This window comes from Gasterosteus aculeatus, chromosome 21 (genome assembly GCF_964276395.1).
Source record: "Gasterosteus aculeatus chromosome 21, fGasAcu3.hap1.1, whole genome shotgun sequence".
In the NCBI taxonomy this organism is placed as follows: Eukaryota; Metazoa; Chordata; class Actinopteri; order Perciformes; family Gasterosteidae; genus Gasterosteus; species Gasterosteus aculeatus.
In genome coordinates, this window is record NC_135708.1 from 6,234,025 (window position 1) to 6,258,894 (window position 24,870).

General features: G+C 43.5%; 1 protein-coding gene and 1 long non-coding RNA gene across 2 annotated transcripts in view; one reads left to right on the forward strand and one right to left on the reverse strand.

Moving 5' to 3' along the window:
• LOC120812009 (uncharacterized) overlaps nt 1-24,870 on the reverse strand; it is a 519,303-nt gene that overhangs the window by 468,838 nt on the left and 25,595 nt on the right. The gene's annotated exons all lie outside the window — the stretch shown is intronic.
• On the forward strand, nt 17,259-24,628 carry LOC144390440 (uncharacterized). The gene is made up of 3 exons (XR_013454482.1): nt 17,259-18,302; nt 20,098-20,197; nt 20,358-24,628. It is a non-coding gene; the product is annotated as an uncharacterized LOC144390440 (long non-coding RNA).

The window sequence follows — 24,870 nt, forward strand, 5'->3', positions numbered from 1 at the left end:
AAAATGAACGTTACTCTGAAAGTCAGTTGCTGACTGGCTCGGAATGCACATACAGACAATCCTTGGATCAGATGAATGGGGTGTTGATCAGTATTGGCTTGGGAGGGGCACCATCACACCTCTCAACCAATGAGAGCATTGGGAGGCGGGCCTAAGACTGCTGCAGCAGGGTGCAGAAAAATGAGAAAGGCAGCAGTCTTAAAGAAATACTTTAATTTCTAGCGTGTACAGGGACTTATGCTGTTAAAAAGCACCTTTTTGTTTCTAAGTGTTTGCATAAATGAAAGTGCGCACTTGTAATTGAATTTTGCACATAACAATGCAATTCATCGCATTAATCACAAATAATCATGCAATTAATCACAATTGAAAAAAGTATTTGTTCCCCAGCACTTGATATAATAACTCTATAAAGTGTGTTTTAATGGATGTATTCAGAAATACAACGCTTTCTGAAGTATCCTCACTGGTTTATGAACGAATAATTTATTGACCAGGTTCTAACTCATAATCATATTAAGATGTCTCATGAATATACCATACGATTTTTTACATTTTTTTCATTCCAATATTGTTGATCCTATCTGAAAGCTCAACAGTTAGTTGAGAGGTTTGAGTTTTTGTACCTTTTCCAGGGTCTAGAATGAAGCTCAACGTGTTTTCATGACTTTTAAATCACCCGTGTATGAGTTATTATTGCACTTAATGCAATTTTTCATACGGCCTTGTTAATGAGTTCACTGAATAGCTTCAGCATTCATCAAAAATTGGTAGGCCATCCTCAAATTCTTAAGAGCTGTTCAGAAAGCCCTTTAGAAATCAAACATGAGCAAAATATATTGTATAGTAGTAAGCTGTAGCCTGATTTGGCATATGACTGCGCTGTCTTTACTCCTGACAGCAGCTCATCCCACCGCTCCAGAGCCCGAACAGAGAGAAGCCTTTACTCACAACACTGGTGGGACAAGATATACGATAAGCCTTTATTTGTCCCGCAGCGGAGAGATGTACAGGATCATGGCAGCAAAGATAAAGAGCACACAGAGACGTGGTAGAAAACAGATCAAAACAGATAGAAATAGCAGTAATAAAAGAAAATATTAAAAAAAAATGATAATATGATTTTAAACAGTAACTAAAATTAAATATTCATACTTATTTATATATTAAGTATTTATTGCAGTATTCCACAGATTTGTTGGTCTAGGAGCAAAGATAGACAGCAGCAGGAAGAAAGGACCTGTGATACCTTTTCTTCTCACACCGGGGGGCTGCACGAACCAGGCAGGGCGTCCTGTATGAGGTGGGCGGGATTGTCCATCGGGGTTGGTGGTCGTTTCATTATCCTCCAGTTTCCCCACCTTCATCGTATCCAGAGGACCCCGGCCCCTTCCTCTCCAAGAAGAAAACCAATCAAACAACAGTAAATAACAGCACAATCCACTGGCAATGGCTGCAAAAGATGTAATTTTGCATGTGGATCGGAGGGCACTTCAACGTTTCCATTACTTGACAGCAGCTTAGGCCCTCTTTGCGTGGAATATGGAAGGTCGATATTTTTCACCATCTCTTTGGATTTAGATCATGGCATGAAGATATTTTCTCAAGTGTGGTATGAGCAGAAAGAACGATTACAGTGACCAATAAATCATCATCCAACAGAAAGACATATCCTGTATTGGAAAAATACAGGATTCTTGTGGAATAAGTTGATATTTAACTGTTACTTTGTCTGAGTTTTTGTTAACCAGGAAAAAGGCCAAAACAAAGAAACCTCACATGACAAATATGAATCACATGAAGATAATAACCATCAATGGTAGTAACTCAAAGTACAAACAGGACAAAATAAAATCAACAAAACAGAAAAAAAGATTTCAGCCATAGACATCTCTTCTCCAATAGAGAAACAACAGAAAACAAGAGATTCTGTGCAGTTGTAGTACAGTATGACAAGCAGTAACGACGAGTTATATATTGGAGCCAATTTGCTGTTATTCTTGTTCCTAATGTGATCGCAAGATTTAAATTCTCCAACTCGTCACTTTTTATTTTTCAGGGTTAAGGAAATTGGTCCAGAGAACTCTTACCTAGATAACAATGACGCTTCCTGTTTCCATGGTCCACAAATTGTCCAAATCCATCAAACAAAAAATAAATATCATATACTGAAATTTGGCTTGGTTTTATATGTTTCATTTTCAATCAATTGACTTTTCCGGCTTGCGCGCTACTTGTCATTTATAGTACTCTGCAATGCTTATTGGTTTTCGGTTAATGCCCGAAGACACTGACGCTCCGGAGAGTCACATGTTCACACTGTTTAAATGTATTTCACTGTAGCCCAATTTCATTTTCGTACAGCACTTTTTTTATATTGCGTTTTAATGTAACCATTGTAATCATTATTACTTATTATTTTAAATATTTTAAATAATTTAGTTTCTTTGCTATTTAATTTCCTAAGGTATTACACAATGTATGTTGGTTAACGTGTTGCAACACCTGGTTGTTGTTGGGAAACGGCGGCGTTAACATTACGCATCGGTAGCTTTGGCGGTTAGCTTTGCAACACAAGGCTGTAAACTGGTAAAGAGGCCGCAGCGAAAGTTGCCAGAATGAAAGTTCTATCATGCTTGTTGCTGCTCGTACATTATCCTTTGCTGTAACGATTTAATAATGGTGTGGATGTGGATTTACTTTTGGGTATGATGTGTTTTTTATTATCACACTTTAGCTCCACATCCCCCTCACTCCACCTAATCAGGTCAGTCTGTACACCTGCTAGTCACATTCACCTTGTCAGCCCGATCACACTCACCTGTCTACCCAACCCACTACCTCAGTGTTTAAACCCCAGACACTCACTGACTCTCCAGCGCTTATTTCAAGACGGATCACCTGTTGCCGACTCTGCCTGTTCCTGTTTAACCCGCCAGCCCAACTCCCGGTAAACCCACCCGCCCTTTGTCTTACCGCTACTCTGCCTGCTGTTTCTGGAGTTTTAAATAAAAGGTCAAAAGATCCAGACACAAACTGCTTCATCTATAGACGTTAAAGGCTGCCTTGTACGCTGGCATCAAGTACATGTCAATGTTGTTATTGGACGCCTTTGTATTAAACCCCGGCGGATCATACGTCACGGGTTGTCCACCATGAGCAATCTCAACGTGAAAGCCAGTGTTGTCCCATTATACTAGTTTGGTGTCAACCCTCAGACTGGTTTCTGAGTTTTAGACATCTTAATAGTTAGCGGTACCCTGCTGCTCCGGTGCTTGCATCATCAAACCCAGACTTTACCACATCAGGCGGCACTAGGTATTTGATGTCACATGAACGGCCAGTAACCGGAGATCTGACCCGCCTCTCATTGCAACAGGTAGTTTTTGGTTGGAAATGAAAGTGTGACAGCAGGGTAATGATCAATAGGCAGGGAGACTGAAGGGCCACCGCTGGGGCTCATTACAAGCTACTTGTGGCCGCACTGTCGCAGACACACACATCCCCGGAGAGACGTGCTAATCAAACATTGCACCGATGCACATATCCTCCCACGGCCGCCTGGAGACCGTGAAAAGAGAGGGAGAAGACTGGTAAATTACTCAATCTGCATTTCTGCTTCAAAACCGCGGGAGATTGTATAAACGCACTCGATTATAGTTCCACAGCGGCTTTGTGCTTTGGTCAGATTCTAATATCTTTTGAACTTCACGGATATATATATGAAGGTTATGTATTCACTGATTAAAGAAACAAGTAGGAGAAGAGATAAGGTGTAAAATAGCTATATTGGCTCTATAGAGCTTTTGCTCTAAGTCTTTTTTACTGTTAAATGATAATTTGGCTAAAACATTAAGAACAAAAACTATTTTTATCCCTGCCAACGGTTTTCTTATGCTAGGTATGGATAATTGAAATGCAACTGTCATATGAAAAAAGTGTATTATCTGGGCCTTTCTTTCTGTCCGTAGAGGCATGTAAACAATTAGGTAGAAAAGAGTGCTGCAGATGGCAAATGTGATGATGTCACAAAAACAATTTATTTGAACTGATCCTCACTGATCGCTTCGGTGCTTAACCGTCCCTTTGCTTTTGGAGTACATGTACACTGAATGTACATACTGCCTTAGTGCAGAGGATTCTCCCAACACCTCTACTCATTACACACACACACACACACACAGCAGAGGGCTGGGGATTAGCGTTGCCCTTTGTGGATCTGACATTCACCAATTGGACTTAATTAGCAGTGCTGAGCCTGCCGCTGACCTTTTGTCATGCTAGCTGTCAGTGAAAACCTTTCTGTTGACTTGAATGGTGAATGCTATTTGTTAAAGTAATCACAGACCGGCCGACTCGGACTGATGCCCAGCATTGTCTTCTCACCGCCAGCACAAAGGTTTAATGTAAAGATAAGGCTACAGGCAATATTCAGAGCAGTTATTGGCTCATTTGTTTTTTCTTCCCCTTAAAAGGAACATTTGGTCACATAAGATCTGTAGGCAAGTAGATACGTATATTTAAATAAATTCATCTTATCAGCTCAAATATTGTGGGTGCAAAGCCTGATGTATCTTCTTCCTCATTGCCACATACCTGTTTTGCCCCAAAACAGAAAAAAATACATTGACTGACACGTTTCTACATCACAATAAACTCACTACTTTATTTTGTTTCATTTAGAGACACATTGTCCATCACAGTGCATTTGTTGGGGACTATTTTCTTCCATTTGAGTAACATTTATTAAAGTAACCAGCCTTTGTGCAGCCTCACAGAAGTCCTTTTCCAAAAAACATGTTAACAAGGGTGCGGAAATAAAAACAAGCGTCACAGTGATGCGTAGAGACACTAAACAAGCTTCAGTATTTCACGAGTAAGTGGTGAGCTGCACTGTATCAGCCATATTGAAACATCCATGGGGTTCCTGCGTCAGCTTTGGCCAACTGTGCACACAGATTTCCGCTGAGGTCAATGTCCGTATAAATTAAAGCGGTTAACAATCTGGAAAAAAAAACGTTTCTAATCATCTGGATGCTAGCGACCAATTGGACAACACAAGCATTTTGGTTTCCAGTGTCATCACTGCCCAGACAGAGGAATAAAAGCCCTAAAATATCAGCAGCTCTAATAAAACACATAAGCACTGACCTGCAGAGAAACATATTGACACTCGTCTTTCATCAGAGAATTCTGTGAATGTGGAAAACACAATGTACATTTCCGTTTGGGCTGTCTGCCCCCCACCCCTCTCCCCCCTCGTTCTCTCACACACACACACACACACACACATGCATGCACAAAGCAAAGAGATTCTGCTAAAGCCACAATGTACACTCCACAACAACAAAGACAGCAATGTTGACTCAATATTCTTTCCACTTAGTGCAATTCCTCCCCTCCCTCTCGAGCTGCCACTCCTATTACCATTGAATTATTTTGCTTGTGTGGACAATTGCTAAACGCATCAGCTCGGCTTCCTCCGCAGAATCAATTCTGCATGCTTAGCAGCTGGAATTTTTCAATTTACACGCCCTGAAAAACAATCCCACATTACTAATCACCGCAGTATTGTTCAATGCTGTTTGGCTGGCTGCTGTGCTCTTTGTTTTTTCCAGGCGTAGGTTGGCATAACATTGGACTGCATTTAGCTGGGCAAGCAAGCGTATAAGTGTTCCTGCACTCCGGTTGTGTGTGTGTGTGTGTGTGTGTGTGTGTGTGCGCGCGCGCAAATTTGCTGTGGAAGAGGATTAATTGGGCTGAGAGCAATGCTTTTCTGGATAATGTCCTGCATATGCCAGGGAAATGGCGCTGTCAACGAGAGCTTGTGTAGCGCTAATATCCGGTCTGAATTTAATTTTGCCTGGAATAATCAGGGACATTACGGCGACGCACTGGAAGAGATTGAGATGGATACGGCCGGCTCGTTGCCTTGGACCAGCGGGCTGAGGGTAATAGCATGTTATCTGGCGGTAGTGATGCTCGTGGATGGGACTGTAGGTAATGGGAGGATCCGGACCTGACTTGTTGCTCTGATTTTGGAGAATGAAATTGATTATTCAAACTAAAGTCGAGTACAGTAACAATCCGAATCCTGGTGGGACTCAAAAAACCAATTGACCTGCAATAACTTTAGATTTCCTAAAGTCACAGAATATTTCCTTGTTAAGTGATATTTCTCAATGTGGTAATTGCTAAATTGATTGTGGCCGTGGCGCTTTTCTAGTCTACTGACCATCCAAAAATGTCATCGTTCACAAACAGGAGCTACAACAGGGCCACCTGCCCATGAGGACTAACATTCATACCACTCACACACCACGGGGATTGAAATCTTCTGATTGACAGACAGCCATGCTCTCCACTCACACTCATAATACAGCATTTTAATCAAACCACATCCCTGATGACCATGGTCAACCAAAGACGATTGAACGCATTCAACTAATCGATTGGTTACCGGCAGAAGAGAAATCTTTACGTTATCTCCACATCAGTGATTCTCAACTGGTGGGTCGCAAACAGATAGTTTAGTGTGGTCCTACAATCAGAGTCAGTAATGGCCCAGGCAGCAGGCCGAGGAGAAGATCCAACTTGACTATCTGGATAAAGTAAAAGTTGGAACGAGGTTTCCGTAGGTGAGCCAGCAGAAGATTGCGCATCGCTGTCTGGCTCGTAAGACGGGTCTTCTTTTCATCGGGAGTTTGCATCAGGCAGGCGTCTCTAATGCAAGAACCACTCAACTAAGTAAAGAAAACGTCAGTCCATCATTACTAAGACAGGAAGGTCAATCAATCTGGAAGATTTCAAGAAGTTTGATATATCCTCAAGTGCAGCCACCAAAACCCTCAAACGCTCTGAAACTGGGCCTCGTGAGGACCCTCCAGGACAGGAAGAACAAGAGTTACCTCTGCTGCCCAGGATAGGTTAGAGTCACCAGCCTTAGAAACCTTGGATTAGATTAGATTAGCCCACAAATGTTTTGCAGAGATCAAGTAGCATGCACATCTCAACATTAACTGTTCAGAGGAGGCTGTCTGAATAAGACCTTCAAAGAAGCCACAACTGAGGAAGAACAACAACTTGCTTGGGCCAAGAAACACATAGAATGGACGTTAACCCGTGGAAACCTGTAATTTCTGATTTTCAGTTCCATCCGCTATAAAACGCAGAAAAGGTGAGCGGATGGCTTCTACATGTATGCTTCCCACTGTGAAGCATGTAGGAGGGGGCGTGATGGTGGGGGCTATTTGACCAAGGAGAGTGATGGAGGGCTGCGTCACATGACCTGGGCTCGACCATCACCCCACTTAAACCCAATTAAGAAGGTCTGGGATGAGTTGGACGCAGAGTGAAGGCAAAGCAGCCAACAAGTGCTCAGCACCTCTGGGAACTCCTTCAAGACTGTTGGAAAACCATTACAGGGAAATACCTCATGAAGCTCATTGAAAGAATGCCCAGTGTGCAAAGCTGTCAAAGCAAAAGGTGGCTACCTTAAACGATCGAAAATATTCAGCATTCTTTTATTTACCACATAATTCCATATGTGTTCCTTTATTGTTGGGATGTCTTCAATATTAATCTACAATGTAGAAAAAATAACATAATAAAGGCCGTTGAATGAGATGGTGTGTTCAAACTTTTGACTGGTAATGTATATTTAAAAAAAAATGTCACTGTCACTTACTTTAAGGTCTAATTAGAAAGTTATAGAGTGTAAGCCTTTTGAATTCATCATATCAATATGTCATCACTAGTGTGGGGATGGGCCGGCTGGGGGACCATTTTCAACTGAGCGCTGCAGTCTGGAGTGACGCCGTCATCCAAAAGGTCAGGGGGGGCCCACACTTTTTCGGCTTTAAAGCTACTTTTCAATCAACCAAGTCATAGCGATCTACCCCCCCTTCCCCCCACCCCCTGGCAGCTGGTTCCGGTCCGTCCCCCGTCCCCTGCCCAGGCCTTTGCCCAAATAATAATAATAATGCATTTCTGTACTAAAAAGGCCTTATCTCTGCAACTACATGGTCTATTTCAGGGCTGCTCAATATGTCGATGCCATCGATGACCGAAATTAATGCTGATTAGCGATCCTTGCTTACTGTTGGTGGCATATTTAATTTGATTCCAAAGCAACCCAAGCTGACTCCAATAAGCTAATGACCAAGAATGTGCGGGATGCTTGTGACGGTTTCAGCAAACTGTTCTCTCATTGGTAAAGCAGCTATATATAGCTATAAAAGCCTTTTCATTTTAAAGGTTGTATCTGGCAGAAATAAATACATTGTCTCATAAAGGCAGTAAACGTAATTGTCAATAATCCGTTTGTGCTGAAATGTGTCTATTGTAAAACAAAACACCATCATCAAAACTGGGCTCTGTTTCTTTGTTGGATGAATTTTAAAATCCTGCTACACCTTCAACATTACCAACCCTTGCTAAATCATTCTTCTTTGATTAAGCACATGAGCATATGAATATGAATTTGTAAGTAAGTTTCCTGAATCAAATTACTTCCACATATGTTATATTTAGCTTGAAGGTCACTGAGCGTAGGCGACATCTTCTTCTTCACTGAGAGAATTCTCAGAATATTTGTGCTTCCGGCCCCAGACTCCTTTAGTCAAAGAAGACACGGACGGACATACAGAGCGATGGAGAGAAGAAGCACCCGGCAGTGGGAGGGGGAGGCCAGAATCAGAGGGCCTGACAAAAATTGCCAAGTTCTTTGTGTTATGGCCCAGGTCTGTGGTGCAAATAATTTCCAAATAAAAGATTTAATGGTCACTTTTGCATTTAGAGGATTGAATTAATCGCATTGAACAACAGCTAGTGGTTTGGAAATGTGTAATTAGGGCTGAGAAAAAGGGATCAATCATTGTGAAAATGAGGGTTAAGCCAATAGGGTTTTCTGAGTGCAATAAATAAAACATATACGGCTGCATATATTCTTATGAGAGAATGCTTGGTAAATTAGTGGATTCATTTAGCTAAGGCTGCACCGTACTACATCTTTGCTTTGAGGTTTTTTGAATTTTACTTTACGATTTTAATCAAATAGCTTGAGGTTATAAGCTTTAAGTCATTTTTTCCCAAAAGGAATGCATATTCTATAGCGTCACTCAGTATTTGTTTTTAATGAACAGCCTGATCACGCCCTTTGGATTCACACCTGGCATTTCTCTTCTCTGTTGTGATCCTATCTCATTTCTCCCATGCTCTATGCAAAGCAGGCGAGCAGGCGGAAATGTGGCATTATCAACAGAAAACAAACATGGCAGGTGCAGTTACTCTGCAAGGAACTGTGCAGCGCAAAAAAAACACTTTTTACCTCAGCCGAGAACTGTGGAATTTAAGCAACTCTACAGCTGCACTGGATGCGAATATCTAAAAATGGATGAGATGTACACGTACATCTTACTTACCTGATCCTGAGGGCTCCATAATTGTTTGTTGAGCATTATACGATACACTACACAACCATAGATTATTAAAGTAATAGACAAATTCCACTGTTGATGGCATTTCATGGAAGAGGTAGAGTATTCTCATGGGCCATTTAATGCCTTTATTACAACGGTAATGTTAGGCAAATGAATAAATTAAAAGAGCGAGATGGGAGACATTATCATGGAAAGACAAAAGCAGTGTTTTTAAAAATGTCTGACATTTAACATTTTCGAGCAATACTGAAACTGATCATTATTTAATGTGTTTTTGTAAAATAATGGTCACTTTTAGAAAAACAGAAATATCCGTATCCTTACACTTATACACAAGCTGGCCATTCATAGCACATTCGGTTACAAAGCAAAATGAGTATAACTGGGCATTTTGAGACATAATTAAAAAAGACTATACTTTACAGAAATACTATTATTCAATACAACTACTCCTTATACCTTCTTAGGTGTGTTGCTATGGCGACTACTTTAAGTGCTCCTTTAGTTGAACACAGAACAGGCAATATGATCTTATACCTTTTGATGGTACACTTTTCCACTGATAAGCTTGTTTTACAAATTTGCTTTTATGAAAAAGTCATTTTTTCATCCATTCCTCATCAAAGTTGTACCTTTCTTGCACTTTCCTTCCCTGAGTATTTTCTTCAGTCAACGCCTATGACACGGGATCACCTATTCAACCAAACATGAAAGCAACCATTTGTCTGTGACTTGATAGACGTTTGAACAGGTTTACAAAGTCGGACTTTATGTACATTTGCTTAGCAAGCTACTGGTAGCCCGCCAGCGACTTGTTGGAGTCTCCCGATCTACTGAGTCTGGATGCCAAGACACAGCAGCGTCACTCGGATGAATAATGAAATACCCCTCCACCCTCCCCCCAAACCCAGAGGATTTCAGAGGCTGAGTCCCTGTTTTGTTACAACTCCCCTCCTTTCCCCCCCAACTCATATCAAGGACCTGTCAAAAAATTAGTTCCACCTCAATTCACTCACCCTCCTCTTGTCCCACACCACCCTTGCCGCAGCCTGCCTCCTTCTCCTGCTCCGTGCGATAGCCGATCGCTCATGGATAAACGCAGCTAATATGTGGCAGTAAGTAATGAGGGGCAGATCAAGCTCCGCAACGTCACCACGAAGTAGCACACACAGAGAGAGAGAGAGGAAAACAGAAGAGTAGCGAGGGAGGAGGGAGTTGTTTGGGGGGGGACAAGAACCTTGACAGTTAATTATCTGGAGAATATGGCAATCAGAGCAGCAATGAGTGTTTCTCAGCTTCTCCCTGTTATTTGGTCCTTGGGGACGTGTCGTCGAATTCATTCGACAGACAATCTGCTGAAGGCTGAAGGCCTCTCAGCTCCTCTCTGCTCAGCTGTGTCTGTTGCCAAACCATTCTACTTTCTCTGATTATTCACCTTGACAGAAATGTCTCTCCGGTTGCCTGGGAGTCACGCTTTCGCACCAATAGTTTGAGGTTTGTTGCCTCCATCTGTACTCATATTAGGGCTCCGTCGTGCAGATTTTTGGTTTGTATCAAAAAATAAAAAGAGAACAATTATTGACTATTTTAATGCCGACTATACGTGTGACGCAAATCCGCTGCCAGTGACACCAGCTCATGCTGTACTACTAAGTTATACAACGATGCTTGTTTTTGTTGACAGCATTGGGTCTCTGAAACTGTTCCTGGGCCGTGTTTGTATTTAAGTACATATATCCCTGTTGTTGCAACAAGTAGACCATTAGTATGTCATCCATCATTACTCGTTATAACCTGTGAAAGTCCTGCGTAATGTTACACAAGGCGGGCAGTTAAGGTGGGATTTCATTGATCATCAGGCCGCTCTAATTGAGTCTTTAAAAGTGCCGTCTGCTTGCTGCAGGTCTGGCTGCTCTTCCAAGGATGGCCCCTCGGTCACAGCCCTTCATTTCCTTTCATTTGGCTTTCAGCCATTACACACACTGGCCTCTCAACAAGTGACCCTCATCCACCAAACAGTCCTTGATTCGAGGTCACTTAGGGGGAACAGAGAGAGAGAGAGAGGGACAAGGCAGGGAGGACCCAGTGGGACGAGTCTACCTTCCTGGTCAATATACGGACAGTGTAGATACAAGTGAGGATAGAACATTTCCCGGCTGTCTGCCTACTCTGTGAAGCTCATCTACTTTTAGGGCCTGAAACACTGATGTCAAATGCTGACGCTTGCTCAGCGCCAACGTCAACGTATTTTAAGTTATCTCTCAACTAAGTATGTAAGGAACATACCGTGTAAAGATTCCTTTTTCAACCCAAACCAGTAGCGTCACTTAGAGAAAACCCACCTTCAACACAAGTAACACTACATTGGAAGTCTATTTCCAAAAACATTATACATCCAACGGGCTGACATGTACTGAGACTAAAGGATACCTGGAGCATCACAGTGTGATGGGTGGGCCCACTGACCAAACATTGCACATGGCAGTAAAGAGGAACGTGTCATCCCACGATGAAATGCTAACGCAAACACTTTCCGTGTGTTTAATCGCAAATATTTTGTTCTTTTTTGGCTTGGTGAATCGGCCGTTGGGCACAGGTTGTCACACAGACCTGGACGCTGTGAGGAAATAGAGAAGCTAGTTAAAAAGCAACATTACATTTACGTACACTCCAGGATTAACTGTTAAAAAATGCGACCCATGCTTGTTTAAAAGGATTCCATAGAAAAGCTGCATATATTTATGTATTATTTTGACCTCAGAGAAGAGCTCAGTGTTGTCATATGAAATGCCAGAAAGCAGCAGTTGCGTCTCACTCGCTCCCCGACTGCCCCTCTCTGGCTCCGCACATGATTACCTCCTCCTTCATCCCGCTGACCTCTTGAACCACAAGTAGCATCAGACGCCCAGGTAGAAATTCTCATTATGCAAAGCTCTGCGAGTCAAGGCCAGAAGGTCACCGGTCGACAAGCTCGCAGTGGAGCTGCTGTGCCTCCGACTCGGAGGCTGCTTCTTGTTAGAGCAACAGCCGAGCTCCTTAGTATTACAGGACGGAGCGCTGTCGCTCATTAGCAGAGTCTGCAGAGCCTCCAGCGCAGCACCAGCGCTGAATTACAGACAAACTGATGCAGGATAAAACGCACTTGTTAGATGTGTCTCTCTCTCTCTCTCACTCACACACACACACACACACACACACACACACACACACAACCAAGCAAACTATTAAGTTATTATTTATAGAACACCAAAACCCAAATGAGTATCTCTAGAAATCGTTAACTCTGCGTTTTAAACTAAAACAGCAACCGTATTCTGGGAGAAATGAGAAATGAGATCTTAAAAACGTAAGAGAGTTCAGTTTAGTTGTATAGGAAGGTTAATATTAGTGGTGGGCATAGATTAATTTCTTTAATCTAGATTAATCTCACTGTAATCTTGGAATGAATCTATATTAATCTAGATTAAAATGGCTCAATGGAATTCTGCCGAAGGCATTTAGAATATGTGTGCTACCCAAATAATTACTAAAAGTAAGTCTTTGAGAACAGGTTTCTCAAGCCAGGTGGCACATTAGACCAGGGGCGGGCTGGTCATGTATTCTCCTCATGATAGTTCGCCTAGCAGGTAGTTTTTAAGATGGATCACCTGTGGCCGCCTGAAGAACAAGCTGGAGCCCGTCATCTTCTACCACGCTGGTGGCAACTCACTGAGCGAGGACATTCGTTAGCTTGGCCGATAGAGCTGTGCTGACGGGCTCGCCTCGGTTGCACTCAAACATAGTAGTTTGACGACGACTCTTCCCCTGCGCTACATCAGTGCTTGGCCCGGCCTCTTCTGCGTTAGCCAAGCGATGCTTTGCGTTTAGGTGGTATTTGAGACTTGAAGAACTTCTACAGTAGACTAATTCCTGTTTGCAGAAGGTGCAAACAACCTTCGAGTTTTCCATTGGGAAGCTTCTTAAAAATAAATTTTCCCTGAAGCAAACCCATTGACTTTGTAGCTGCATCCATGCTAGCATGTCTCGTTCTCGCCCCCCACAGTGCAATTTGGCTAGGTAAACATCCGCGCTCGTAGGTATACATCCGCGCTGGAATATCAAAGTGAAAATCATCATCGCTTGCGTAGTATCGACCCAGCTCCCAACCCAACTTTGAGAATAGATTATCGGCGCTGTTTTTTCTTTATCGCCGATAAGAGTCTCACCATAACCCAGCACGTTACCGCCGATAACGGCCCACCACTAGTTATATATATACACACACACAGTATATACATACAGAGAGAGATCGCTATGTATTTTACTCCTTTCCTTTGGTGCTGTACTCTTTTGTAGTGCGGCCTTGTCCTGAATGTGAGAGACGGAAGGATTGTCCTCGTTCCATCGGCTGAGGATCTTCCTCCTGTTGATTCATGGGACTCACTCGTTTACACAGACTTGTTGTCAGAAGTGTATAAACAGGTTCTGTTACGCATAAAAACAACCTTCACATACTTTAGTTGGTGGGTGTTTGAAGGTTTGCAGCTACTTCCATAAATGTGAGGCCATTTTTTAGCCACTGTCGACTGATGATGAACAAACCTAATGATGTGTGAGGATCAGATGGCGTGAGCAGCGATAGCATAGAGACCTCTGTGTGTGTTTAAAAGGAGTGTGTAGTGTTTCTAACAGCACGCACATGCCCAGTGCAGTGAATGTGTTGCTCGACTCATTCTGTTGCCACAGCAAGATTTGTGTTTGTGTGAGGACTACAGATAAAACATTCATTCATTATTTTTATTGCTTCATTATAATTAGTTTCATTGTGATGATGTGCCAGGCTTCATCTGTGGATTGCTGGTACTCGGTTTAAAAACAACTTTGGATCCCAACCTGTCTGAGGGTTTAAAGTGGTCACCATTAAAAAAGTTCCACCATCACCAGCTCATTAAAATGGCTTCCATGCAATTACCACTGCTGCCCACACATGTAAGTGTTTTAAACTACAGTTATCTCTTTCTCATGAGGAGGTGGTAGCGATATCACCACTTTGTTTCTGCTTCAGCCGGATGCCCTTTGTTTGCTTACCAGCCCGCAGAGACCTGGTTTCCCTCGGCGACGCAGCATCACGGTGTGTGACGCGGCGATGTCACAATAAGAGCTTTAATTGATGGATGGATAAAATCCTCCAATCACAGATTGGTAACTTGGATCTTATGCCCTTAGATTCTGCTTACTCAGTATTGATGAAAGAAATGTATAATGAAGAGAATTGGAAGCTACGACCTAAACTCACTGTGTACCCACTGAAATTACATTCCTTACCTCACTTTTATTATTTGCTATCAAAGAGGCGAATAAAACAAACGCGTCTTTTACACACGCGGTTCTACTGTAGTTTTCCTTGTCGTGTTAGCTGGAAAGCAGCGGGCGATGGCCACTCACCCTTACAGTGCAGCTATCAAATCAAATCATTTCTCTATTATCTAGTGTCAGAAACAAAATACCTCCGTGAAATTAATTAACAAATTCCATAAACTCAATGTAGGTGTGTATCTTTCTTTTTCTACGTAGTTAAAGTCAAAAGTTCTTCTGAAATAAGCCTGTTTGATGTGAGAATCTTCATAAACTGGAATGATTAAATCAGAATTTAGAATCTTTATGGCTAAAATCCAAACGGTAGCCGAGCCGACCCGTAGCAGGGGACGGGATGTTCTGCTCACAGGAGACCTCATTCTGTGCTGCCATCATGAAACGGCCGCATGGAAATCATTTTGCAGCTAATATGGAATTGATTTTTTCTGTCTCCGCTGTGCCGACACGGCGCCGTGCGGAGATGTGGCCTTGTGGTGCAAACCCAGTTCACTTTCTTTTGTGAGGCTGGCTGCTTTGAAGAGACAGAGACCTTCTTACAGAAGAAAAGCTGCTCATGACCTCATCACACCCCAGTTCTCTCTCTCTCTCTCTCTCTCTCTCTCTCTCTCTCTCTCTCTCTCTCTCTCTCTCTCTCTCTCTCTCTCTCTCTCTCAGTTTGATTCTTATTTAGGCATGAATGCTTTTGCCAAAATATTTCAATACAATAGTTGAGAATGTTCCTGAGTGAGAATGTTTGTGCGTGGGTTTATGTGTGTTATGAATATTAAAAAGCCTGATACAGATATTTACTTTTTGCCATATTTGCAACGCTGAACAATTCATAGTAACAGGGAGGCAGACTCCCCCTCTGTTATATTAGAACAGCAACGGGCAACCCATTGAAATGTAGTGAAAGTGTCCTTCTAGACGGACCTATGAGGCCCTTTATATTGCGATATTCTTTTCATTTTTCGTTGTATTTTGTATCTTTTATGTGCAGAAACATTTCAACAGTCCACCAGGATTCCATGAATAGTTTCATGCATGCTGTCAGGAAGGGACCTCCGTTGGAATTGACTGGCTGCCATGGAATGTAATAATTATTCATTGAGGGTTACTACATATAATTCTGTTTTCTAAAAGCTGCTTGGGCCGAACAATGAGCCGACGGCAGCTGACGGACTGCAGGTGTCCACTAGGGGGCAGTAGACTGCCACGGAACAGCGCCGCCCCCCCCCACCTCCATTCCTTTGTCTGCTATACATTAAGCTAAGCATCTCCATCCCAGAAAAAAACAAAAACTATATATAATATTTTTAATAGTTTTAACCCCCGAGGGCGGAATCCTGGAGAGATTTAAGAGACTAAACGCAGAAATGTAAATGTAATGGCTCCATTGCTCGGCTGAGATCAAGATGCTCTCGTCCGTTTGGTCACGTCTGTTTCTGCCACTTTCTTCAAATACGAAAGGATCTCAACACAATCGTGGTCACCTTGATTGCTTCAACTGGGGGCGTTGGGCCTTTTTATATAAAGGAAAAAGAGGGAGAACATGAAGGCTTGTTTGAGGTTCGGGTGCATTTCATGTCCCTGCCTGCTTTGAAAAAAAGAATGGCACCGTATCACTGATCTATTCCTGGTGTGTGTGTGTGTGTGTGTGTGTGTGTGTGTGTGTGCTGGCGCTCCGGACACCTACTGGGAACCTTAAACTATCAGACCATTATCTGCGTTCCTTGTGCTCAAATGATTTTGAGCCTCGCTAATTGAAAATGTCAGCTTAAAAAGTCAAGGCCTGTTGCGACGAGTTGAGAGACCAGTTGGCATTAAGAAGACCTTAAATCAGCTCAGAGGAAATTAGTTTCATTTTTCATTGGAAATCCTGGTCCTCTGCTTATTTTTTTTGGTTTAAAAAAGCTTGCTTGTGTCGCCCTGCGAGGCTCCGTAGCGGCTCATTCTGTGACGCCGATCTGGTCCGGTCATTATTTTCATATGAGACCATCGGTGTGTTTCCTTCTTTTGATTCTCGTCCCTCGTGAAGCTTTGAATGCAGTTTTTGCAGCACTATGTAAAATGTGACGGTATTTTTGTGGATGCTGAGCGGTTTCTCAAAGGGATATTATAAATATTATATTATCGGGATTTTGAACATTCTAAATGGGCAAATTCTGAATCAAATGAAAAATGTAGTCCTGCCAGTATTTGCTTCATAACAATAATAGAATAATAACAATGTATTATTCTTATTATTCTCATGAAGCCAATCAGTGAAACCTCCGCCGGGGGGTAAACAGACATCTTGATAACACCTTGTTAACTTTCCTTTTGAACGAAGAGGAACATTCTTCATCATGAATCACATGAAATCAAATATTGTTCCACTTGAACCTCCTTCAACACACACACACACACACACACACACACACACACACACACACAGACACACACATGCTGAGGCTATTGTTGCCTGTGAGTGCTGCCCACAGTAGATGATGTGCCGTGTGTGGTGTGTGAGTGCATGATTGCCGGACCCCCCCCCCCCCCCCCCCACCACCCCTATTGTGTATATTCATCAGTCCCGAGGGGCCGACTCATTTTCCTCTCTTCTTACTCCTTCTAATCTTCCCACCATCATCATCATCATCATCCTTTCCTTTATTTCTGATGATTTATTTTTTCTTGCGTTCCCAGAATGTGTGGTGTGCTGGAGGTGTTGGTCGTGAAGCGCACAGACCATCAATTAATGCGCCATTACGAGTGCCAGGCTGTGTGTGTGTGTGTGTGTCCTCATAATGGGGACGGAGTCAGTTAGACGGACTGCTGGTGCTTTTCATTGCTGCAGTACCTCTCACTGTTCCTTTACATCTCTCTCTCCCTCTCATCCTTCCACGCGTCCTGCCTCACCCCACCTCTCTCTCTCTCCTCCTCCTTTGCCCATCCTCCTCCCTCCTCCCCCCTCCACCCATCCACCTCTACCTCTGTATCCCTCTCTCTCCTCTCTATCACTCGTTCGCAGATCCCACATCACACCACACGCTCTCCCTTTCTCCTCTCCTTCTTCTCTCTCGCTCGCTCGGTTCGACGCCGGCTGTCAGTTTGTTTTGCCGCGGCGGAGCAACAACTTGCTTCTCTCTGCGCTCCGAGAACGGAAGAGTGGAAGGAGAGAAAGTGGTGGAGGACCGAGGGGAGGAGGTGAAGATGAGAAAAGGAAGAGGAGGTGGGGATCTTTTGTTACTCATCCATCCTCATCCCCTCTCTTAGGGCAGCATCAGCACCACTAACCTGCTCCATTGCCGCCGGCTCCCCCGCCGCTGGATCCTCCGTCTCCTGCCGGGATCTGCCTCCTTCTTCTCCTCAGGGAGCTCTTCCTGGAATTGGGAGGGGGAGGGAGATCTCCCCCTCCCAGCCTGCTGCGGACTCTCGGCAAAAGGCGTCGGGAAAGGAAAGGGGAGGAATTTTTTTCAAAAGAGGCCGTTGGGAGAGCAGAGGAGAGGCAACACCCTGGGTTACAGGAGAGAAGGAGAAGAGAGGGTAAGAGGCCACCTGGGCACAAAGACCGGACCACCTTCTCTTTGTCCACGTCTTCCTCCTCTCATGGAACGTTTCTGAATATATGTGTTTCTATTTTGTTCTCTTTGACTGGATGAGATTTGAGTTTCTATTTTTCCTGCCTCATCGTTCTGTACTTGTGTTGTGTAGTTTTTGTACGCCAGTGTGTTTTATTTCCCCCCTCGTCCACTATTACCATTTTCATCGGACTTGTGTGTAATTAAAATGAGGAGAAAAAAGGAGGTTTGTGGAGGGTTTTTAACTTGAGTGATGGATGAAGTCTAATAAAAAGACTGGAGAGTGTATTTGACTCACATCCTTCACAGTGTTCCTTCTCCCAACAACCTGTGGTGCTCTGCGTTCGCTGTGTGTGCGTTTGTGTGTAATTTGTCAGTGTGTGTGTGTGTGTGTGTGTGTGTTGGGGGGAAGTTTGAAAGAGAGCAAAGCCACGAGAAGATTCTTGGTGTGTGATTTTGAGATGCTCTCAGGGTAATCCGATGGGTCTCCGGGGGGCTCCCACCCAACAATCAATGATACTCTGGCTGGCCGACCTGTGTGTGTGTGTGTGTGTGTGTGTGAGAGAGAGAAAGGAGATGATATCCAGCTGAAGCCCTCAGGTTCTCTTGCTCTCCATCCTTACAGATGGCAAGGGTTGGGCCAGGTTAGCTGACGATCTGTGTGTGTGTGTGTGTTTGGCTGCGGGTTGTAATTCCCAGCTCTCTGCAGCTTGGAGGTGTTTGGGCGAGTGAACGGGGGGCTCTGCCTCTTTCGGGTGGACGTGTGTTGGTGTGTGCCGCTGCCGGCCGAGTGGAGGATGAGAGAGCGATTTAGAGAAGAAAAAAAAACAACAAAAGAGAAGGAAAAGCAAACTTGTTGATTAGCAGCACATCTGCTTTCTTCTTTCTTCTTCTTCTCTCTCCGTCATCGTTTGTTCTTTGCTCACATCCGTCCTCTTCCTGTCTGTTCCCCATCTGTCTGCCCGTCAGTTTGTCCATCCACCTTCAGAACCTCTGCAGAGTCCACACAGAATAATGAGCATAGACACCACAGCAAATACGCTCCTTTTTTTATGGTCCACATTTAAAACAATTTTTCTCGCTGTCAATATCTTAACTCAGTTTCTATGAACATGCAATCTGGAAAGAGTCTATTGTGACACACACACGCCAACCAGCTTTTACCTTTTTGAACCAAAACATCCGCGGAGCAATAGTGAATATTGATGAGTGGGGGCAAATCAATGGACTCATTTTGGACGGGCTTAGCTGGAGCCTGACCTTTGCATTCAGCCGGCTAGTTCAATTAGAATGGAGCGGAATAAATTAGCCTGAACTTTTCATACATTATTAATGGCTCCGCTCCGACGTTTAAACTCCTCGATATTTTATTTTTCCAAAACAAAGAAGAAGAAGGGGGGAGGGGAGGGGGGTCATAATAATTAATGCCGGTTTAACATTTAGGAATTTTATTTTGGATTTTTTAGGGGAGCAAATGTCGTTGTGATGTGTCTCCATCACTGCATGAATTTTTGATACGTATATTCAACAGGAATCAGCCTGCGGCGCGGCTGCTGCGCTGCATATAAGCGGCACCCTTTTATATAATCAAACAAATTAGTTCTCTGCATGCCCCCCCGGTGTAGCCCATGTGTTGATTCCTCTGCTTGCCTCGCACGGGGTCGGGGGCCTAATGGCGTGCACGGGGCTATTGGCAGGTTGCTGGTCCTCACCCCTCTAACCCTGTTCCTCTCCCCCTGTGTGAACCCCCCCTCCCACAGACCTCACCATGCCCGGGCTGCGCCCAGCGATAGCGGCCGCGCGGGGGAGGACAGATGTTGCCGGCGGACGCTCCCAGAAGACGGAGGCAGCGGCGTCCAGGTAAGATGCCTGCTGTTTGAAAGGGGGGAGGGGTTTGGCCTGAGCCACGCCCTCTTTCTCCAGCCTTAAGCGAATCAATTCTTTTTTTTTTTGTTGTACCCTCCAAACACGCTGCCCGGCTCGGTTGGAAAAGAAACGCCACCTTCTTCTCCTTTTGCAGAGGAACCGTTGGTGGAACCTCGCCTCGTCTTCAATGGACGCCACTGCCCCACTCTCTCTGCCTGTGTGTCTGTGTCTATGTGGCACGAGGGGGACTGAAGGGTGGCTGCTGATGGCGGCGCCGATGGCCATGGTGACAATGGCAATGGTGACGCAAGGGCGGCAGTGGCGGCGGCGGCGCCGCCGCTCACGCAGTTTGCGGCTTAGCTCCCCCCGGGTTCACTGAAAGACTCTCTTCGGTGACGGGTATTCTTGGGTGGATAATACGGATCACGTTGTTATTGCTTAAGAATACGCGTAGTCGAGGAGAGTCCTCTCTTCGCCAAACACCAGCCGCAATCCCCCCTTCCCCGCCCACCTCTCTCCCACATACACCCGCCGGCCCACGGAGGACTGTCAGGATGCCACACACCCCCACCCTCCAGAAAAAACACCCCTTCTTTGATCTGTACTGCATTGCAATGTTCTTTTGCTCTTCCTTGTGACGATCCATGGTTGTCCCCTCGTCTGTCCCACCGTGCGTCTTGTCAGTGTGTCTCCGTGGCGACGGTCAGCGTTGTGTTTTTCTGTTTTTTTTTTTGTGTGTGTTGGATATGTTGCTTCGAGATTGTTCTCGGCCTCCGGGAGAAGAACTGGCGGTCCGTCTGACAACTTCTGATTCTCTGCATGAGCAGTGTGTGTTAGCACAATGCTAAGCTAGCAGGACGGCCTGCACACTCAGCAAAATCTAGTTTCAGCTCAGTCGTTTTTTTCTCAGACTCAGAATCTCCACTTTCACGTCACATTCACATACAACAAACTTTGTGTATATTCTGAGGGATTTAGCTGTTTATCTTGTCAGTATAATCGGATTTATGGAGTGATACAAAAAGATATTAACATTCCCTCTGGAAAAACAGCCGACAAAATGAAAACAGTTGAAGCTGGCTTCATCCATATTTCTTCGATGGAAATGTATGCACATTTTATATACTGCATAGTTTAAACGCAAGTTGCCTTAATTAATGTAATGGACAGTAATCAAACATGGTTAGGAGTGTCAGGCGTTTATCACATCAGCTGATGTGGTGCTTTAATGGTGCAGGTTCGATATCAGTTTGAGCCAGTTGGGCTGTTGCTCTGGGGACTCGCTCAGTACAGCACGATAACTAAATCCATTTCTTTCATTTATATTAATCTCTTAAATTACTGTTCTATGATAACTACATGAATTGTTTGTTCTATGTTATATAGTTATAGTTAGATGATATTCAACAGTCTTAAATTTCAGTATTAATTAGTTGAGAAAGGAGGCTCAAACGTCCTCTCCAATATTTTTAACGTATTATTTGTCTGAGCCTATCCAGTAGTGAATGTATGTTTAAATTGGCATATGATAGAATAGTAATAACAGTCTGGTGGGTAAATATCTTGATGTTTCTGGAAAAACATCCAAATATGTTTAATTCAGCCATATCAAACAGATCAAATCATCAACATCAAAGCCTCACTGCTGGATCAATTCAATTAATTTTCACTCATCCATTTCTTCCACAAATCAATTCATTTTTTTAAATTATGATTGTAAACAAAAAGGTTGTTGAACAGTAATTATTCTTTAATCAGGCCTGTGAGCTAAAAAAGATGCCATTAAGATTTTCTTTTTCCAGACCGGCACATTTTAATAATTTGTCTCTGTAGATTATTCACCAAAAGCTGCAGTTATATAACGCCTCATTGCATTTATACATTTAATCAAAATTGTATAAAACAAAATAAATAACTTCATGTAAGTAAACAACATTTTATTGTGATATTCATTTTTTACCTGTAGTTTCTTCAAAATAAATTCAATTTTACAAAACCTACATACACCAACTTTCCAGTTTCATTCCTATCTTTAATCTGACTGTTTTACCGAGGGATTTGTTCATATTTTATTACTGTTGACAGTATTTTCTAAATTATGGATCGACACCTAGCGAAATTCTAAGTAAAAAAGCTCTCAACTTAAAAGTGAAATCGAAAAAAAAAACTGATTTTGGAGCCTGGTTTAAACAAATGTTCACAGGCGCACAATTTGGACCTGTATGCAAATGAGCAACTGCAACAAGAGAATGACACTCTGCATTTTTTAAATTAAAACAGAAAACATGTTTGTCTTTACATAGGTAATCAACTAATAGTCACATTTTGTTTGATTGTATATCACCTCCCCTTCGAAATCAAATAAAGGCCATTTAGTTGGATTTGATGGACTGTTTTGGGAGATGATTAAATGTTGTGTCAGAGTTAGATTTTTATTTAGTTTCATTTTACACAGTTTACATCAAGATCTAAGGATTGAAACGTCATTGAAGTCCGTGGAGATGAGCATGAGCAGGCCAGAAATGCACTACGCCGGGTTTCCTCTGGCTTTGGCTAAAGAGTGGAGCCTCCTCTTATACAACTCCATGAAGCGCATTTATTATTGGGGGGGGGGGTCGGGTGAGCCGAGCCGAGAGGCATTACCCCTCCCCCACCCCTTTAATGCTTCCTTTTTCATGCAAAACGGTTCCTCAAATTACGTTTTCACTGGCGAGCTTTAGACCACATGCAACGCTGCTGCTGCTGCGCCCCCCCCCTCCCCACACACACACACACACACACAAATGTGACCATAAGCGATCAACAGCACGACTTTACGGCGAAGAGAGAGAAAAACAATTTCCTCCTTTCTAAAATGGCGCTGACGCAGCATGAATATGGATGGCCTCCCCATGTCTGATTGCACACTCTGAACCTTAACACCCATGTAAAATCCATTGAAACACCTAACAGGATCAGCTTGACTCTCCCCTCATACATGTCGCTCCCCATTAGGGGCCCCATGCCGCTGGAAGACGACAATACCAGTTCTTCTTTTGATCCTAATTTATTTGATTCCCATCATGTAAAGAGAAGCCACTACTGGAGCATTTACCTTCCTCGCACACCACGACATCAAGCAAAGCCATGCTTGGTGGTATCTTGGTGGTATCTTGGCACAATGGTCTTCACAGACTACACAGGTTGTAGATGCTGTGCTAAAGGTCGAGTCACATGTTGTATTCAAGCCAATTGTGTGTCTGCAAAAAGGATTGATTGCAGGGTTATTTCAGCTCTACTTCCCGTGATCATATGCAGAGACCCCCTCATACCTACAGGCCAGTGGACGTGAGGCGATCTCCAACCCTCTTATTGATCCTACTGATAAATGTCAAACGGGTCCATTTCTGTACAGAATACAGAATCATCCCTGGCGGGGGTAGATTTTAAAGTCAGCCTCAGACGTGCTTGTGATAACAATTACCCATAAATCATTCGTAATTCAATACAATTACTTGTTTTGCACTTGTCTTTGCTGATAATTACTCTTCCTTTGGAAGCAAACAAAGCAAAGTGCTGAAATCTGCGTAGGAGGACATCCCACAAAACATTTCTACACACACACACACACACAAAAGCGGTTCCACCCGTGCATCTCAGTGTTGATTGTTGCAGATGGTGTAGCGTGGACGTCCCCTCTGTGTGCCTCTCTCTCTCTTTGTCTGTGTCTCTTTCTCTTCCTGAAACAAAGGTTGTGCATCATTTGAGCGGTTTATACTCATCTCCACCGACGTACTGCAGGCCTTCTACACAACGTGCTAGTTGGCTGCGTTTTAACCTTTAAACTCTGGGATTTGACACACCAGGCTGCTTCCAAAGCTCTCACCTTGTCTCGTTCATCAACGTAACACACGCGTTGTGGAAAGCTTCATTGATGCCGTGATGAGCACGCGGTGGCGGTGAGGTGGTATAAAGTGCTGTCGTAGTCATCCTCTGTGTGCCAGTCTGTATTTGGATTGCCTCCGCCCGCTTTCCAAACTGTTGTTAAAGAGCCGCCGTGCCGCCGAACCCATTGTTGACAGACAGCCTCCAGTGGCCAGTCTCTGAAACGACAAATAAACGAAAGCATCTCTGCGTCTCTCTGCCACTTATCTCACGTGAATGCTGTCCGTCATTGTCTTTTGTCTTTCTATGCACTCTAAGAGCTGTTGTGGTTGTTGTGGTGCATTAATGTAAGCTGTTCTGTACTAATGCCATGCTTCTGCTGCTGCTGAGGATGATGATGAGGATGATGAATAGTTTCAACTAACCAGGGGGACTGCATGTATTTTAATCATTTCAACAACGGCAGTGATGAGAATGTCATTTCCTCCTGTAAATGTGCCTTGTTTCTGTTAATAAAATGTGGTTGTAAATATGAATAAATCCCTCTTTTTGAAATTGAAATGTTAACTGAAGCTCTAATTACTGCAACAAAACACAGGCAACCTAAAGATTAGCAACTAAAACCCGTCGGCCCTGCTTCCCCAGCAGGAGGCACACCAGCACAGTTAGAAGACCTCCATTCTACTCGAGCACTGAAGCTCAATAATTTAACACTAAAAACAGTTTTTTTGTTCTGTTTGGAGAGGTTCCTCCTAAGACTCAAATACTGGTATTCATACAACATATTTAATGACACGAAGACC